Raw genomic sequence first — 3846 nt, 5'->3', positions numbered from 1 at the left:
CCGCCGTGGCCGGTCGTGCGCTCGCTATTTATTGCCCGCACTCGGCCGGTTCACAACATAAATATGTTACACCTATGGCCACACCTACTGCCCGCAGCTCGCGAATTCCTCCGCCAGCATCCGGCCGGACCGCGAAAAGAATTACGCGGATAAACGCGATAAATGCGGTTCCGTCGTTTTACGCGCGACGTCTGTTTCTCGTGGCTACTACCTTTTTTTCGTTTAGCTGTTTGCTTTTACGTGTTTCGAGATTTCACGACGATGCTCCTTTTGAATTATGTACCTTTCGTAATGGAAAGAACGAAACAAAATTTTCTGTCGACTCGACAAGACGGTAAATTGAGATTTTTAGTATTAAAATGGAATATTTATTAAAAATAACGATATATATGTTCTAAGTATGATGTCACCGCGTCCCAGTAGTATTTATTTTACAAAACGAAAGCTGTCGACAACCTCTTACCCAAAAGGTACGATCTACTGCTACAAGAATCGAGGGTGACGTAAGAGCGAACCTGTTAAGGGCTCGACGCAAGGGTAGCACGAAGGGTCGAGTTTTGGAAGATAAAAGAAGGACCAACTGTTGAATATCGGCCAGGCTTGTCACGATCAATTCTCACGTCCGCTGCCACCTTCGATTCTCATCCAAACGAACTCCAATCGTATTGTAGAAATAAAGAAACTCTTACTTACGTTCTTCGTGGTTTTCTCAAAGTTTTCAACTGCCTCTGCCCGATTACGTTTGGGCCCCGCTCTGCCAGCCTGTTCAGGACCGTGAAGTCTCGGTGTCTTCCTCTGTGTCGTCAGCTAGACGATTTTTCTCTTCAGCATAGAAAACGAAACAGTGCAATAACGAACTAATGTGTACAACGATCAACGACGCAAGTAAAGGGAACAGGGTGTGTCTGAATGAAAGAAGAACAGAAAAATCAACAGAGATACCGGTGCACGACGTTCGTCCCTCAAAAGACGCGTCGATTGGAGGGCTCGACTCACGGCCACGACGCGCAAAAGCTCGACAGCTCCGCGGACGCACGTGCAACTCGGCCGCGTGGCACGTGGTGTTTGTCGGAGTGGCTCGGCTCGAAAGCCGTTCAGCAGAGCTTGCAAGCTCTCGAGCTTTCATTGGCCGATGGGTGGAAACTGCGCATGATTGCGGGTGTGGCCAGAACTTAAGGGGCGGAATAAGCTCGGGGTGACGATAGGACATCCCGAAAGGGGCACGTCTTCGTGGGTGTCCACATTCCTAGCCTATCCCACCCCTAACGTGCTTTTTCCTTAAGCTTCTAACGAGCGTGAGAACCGCTCTCTCCCGTTCGAGCTTCGAGAACTTGCGAACTGACTTCTTCGATCCAGAGGCTGCCAGCCAGGGTGGGGTAGGGGGTATAGAGGCAAGCGCGGTAATTAAGGGAAACTAACGACGCCGAAGACCCTGGAGGACACGGGCCGATAGTTAATGCGACCCGTCACCGTATTATTCATCGAACTTTTTGCCATGTAGTATGCTCTGAACTTTTCAATGGTGTTACAGGGAATCATGGATGGCGAAGGGATTTTATTGTCTGCTCGAACGGTCTTGAATTTTAACGACGGCGAAGATTCGGCGAAATAAATTCGAATAGAAGATGTATCGGCGAGAAACAGCTTCGCTACTTTTCTGTAAGTGTTTTCTTTGTTTGTTATTTGGAAGATATAGATTATGTATATCTGTCTCGTAGCTTTCGTTGATAAGTGAACGAAGACATTTTCTCGTGTACACGAGCTATCCAATAGTCATCGATCGACGCAACGTATTTTTCTTTTGTAGCAACAGGTGGAAGTTATTTGGTATTACGCGAAAAGAAGCAGGAATGCGGAAGTGTGCAGAGTGTTTTTCACGATCGGTAGCAGTGCAGGACGATCGTTAACAAATCTGCCGGACCGGTCAATGTTTAACGAGGTCGTGTGTCCCTGGTAAAGCGAAAGTCTAATCACGGCCGACCGATAAATAAATCGGTCTAGCTAAACAGCAAATCAGTTAGGAGGATGGTGTGATTTCAGGGAAGAGCACGCGGCCCGGTACGGTGGCGAAGGGGGTTTGGGGTACTTCCATCACGTATTTACACGCTATGCTTGCTGATTGGCGTGCGCGGCTACCAACGTTTTAATGATTTACCCTTGGAGAATGGCATTTAGCCTAGGACGATGTAACGTGATTTATTATTGATTGCCGATTATTGATTCACGCCGAGTAAACGTAATTCGATTGTAAGCAGTCAAAATCGGAGTTTCGAAGCTTTTCAGACGTAGCTGCCACTTGGAGCAAAGGAATTTCAAATAATGGCAGCGGTTCGTCGCTCCGTGGAAGCTTCGTGTAGCGGAAAATTAACTTGACAAGCACAGACTAACGTTAATCGTCTGTGACTGACGTAATCGTACCTATAACCCATACCACCACGTTAGATTTTACGAAGCTTTCGTCCACGAAGACGTTCTTCTTCACTCACGGGGAGAAAACGACAAGGACGCGTAAATACGTAATGGGTCGTCGTCTCGACTTGGCCAAATTATATATAACGTCAACTATTGATTGCAATTATGACGGTGGCTGGTGGAAGACTAGCGCGATACGGATATAGCATCGATCAGTATTTCATAAATTCGCAATGACGCACGGCTCGGTCGTGAGTGACGTGTCATATATCGCGTAACGACGAACATTTATGTGCACTCGCCGAGCACATAATTGCAATTAGAGCGGAATTCATTTACATCAGGCCCGACGTTCGATTTGTTCAGGGAGAAAGCACGAATTTATACGGCCACGATGGTGCACGCGTTCGCCCCGTCCCGATTTATTTCCGTGCACGTCAATCTGGCTGTGGTGCCGCGATGTAAATAGGATTAGATTAGCCTAAAGATCGTGCCAGCGTTCGGTGATCGCCTGAAAAGAAACAAAAAATAGTTACGCTATTCGCGAAACGATGCAAATTCTCGTCTATGTGATTTCGTTTCGAAGATAGGAGAAGAGAGTTCGACGTGGATACTAAATTTTCCTAGAAACACCGCGAAATCGTTTCTCCCAGTTGGCAAATATCGCTCGATCGTAAATATTTACACTGTTTCGCTATTTTTTCACACATCCATTCGCTATATGGCTTTCCCCACCCATCTTATCGACGAGAATTTATCGCTGAAATACGATTTTATGAAAATTAACGCTGTTTTGATCGCTTGAATAAATAAATAAATACATTCTGCGTTTATTATTTTTGAAGAACGTTGAGGAGTGCGCCACGGTTTACGTTCGTTAATACGTGTAAACACGATAATAAGGGGAAAAGATGGGACTGTAAACCGCGTAAAAAATCAGAGGACACGCATGAACGATCGAAAAGGGCAAGTTTGAAAGAAAAAGTACAGCAGCTGAACGTTCTGAAAATTTCATTTTGATTTTTTTAAATACCATTCACGCTACCGCCACGTTCGGGATTAAAAGCTAATTCGAGCGATTCAGTTTAATTGAGCGATTAACGGCTAAATAAAGCCCGTTTCTCTCTCTCTCTCTCTCTCTCTCTCTCTCTTTCGCCCTCGTGCCGCTTATCCCTCCTCTGCCGCTTCTCTCTCCGATACCTCCCTCCCCCACCACCTTTTAGAACAAATCGTTCGTGATGGTGTCCAGCCCGGTGGAAAATATAATTCAAAGATATTTATGGCTGGATTACCGCTGGAATTGGGTATCTAATATACATGACCGGTTCCACAGGCCGGCCGGACTTTAACTGTCCACCAGGGGGTTACGTTTCGCCCTTTTAAAACGATGCCAGCCCGCCATTACCGTGTAAACGCTGGCCAATTACGAAACCG

At 46.3% G+C, this 3846-nt stretch overlaps 1 protein-coding gene and 1 long non-coding RNA gene across 3 annotated transcripts in view; one reads left to right on the top strand and one right to left on the bottom strand.

Annotated features, from left to right (window-relative positions):
* The window catches only part of LOC100748983 (LIM domain only protein 3), a 74419-nt gene extending 73358 nt beyond the window's left edge, over positions 1–1061 (bottom strand). The window contains exon 1 of the mRNA XM_003494706.4: positions 694–1061. The gene's annotated coding sequence lies outside the window, so the exon portion shown is untranslated. The remainder of the gene's footprint in view (positions 1–693) is intronic.
* Positions 1062–1243: 182 nt separating this feature from the next.
* On the top strand, positions 1244–2246 carry LOC117152499. Of its 2 annotated transcripts, XR_004462884.1 has the most exons (3): positions 1244–1659; positions 1808–1953; positions 2041–2246. It is a non-coding gene; the product is annotated as an uncharacterized LOC117152499 (long non-coding RNA). The 2 variants fall into 2 exon arrangements; XR_004462883.1 differs by having other exon boundaries at positions 1808–2246.
* The last annotated feature ends 1600 nt before the right edge of the window (positions 2247–3846 follow it).

The sequence above is a fragment of the Bombus impatiens genome, unplaced genomic scaffold (genome assembly GCF_000188095.3).
Source record: "Bombus impatiens unplaced genomic scaffold, BIMP_2.2 scf_3474, whole genome shotgun sequence".
Taxonomy (NCBI): Eukaryota; Metazoa; Arthropoda; class Insecta; order Hymenoptera; family Apidae; genus Bombus; species Bombus impatiens.
Note: the sequence above shows the minus strand (reverse complement) of the source record. Positions and strands in the feature narration are given on the sequence as shown.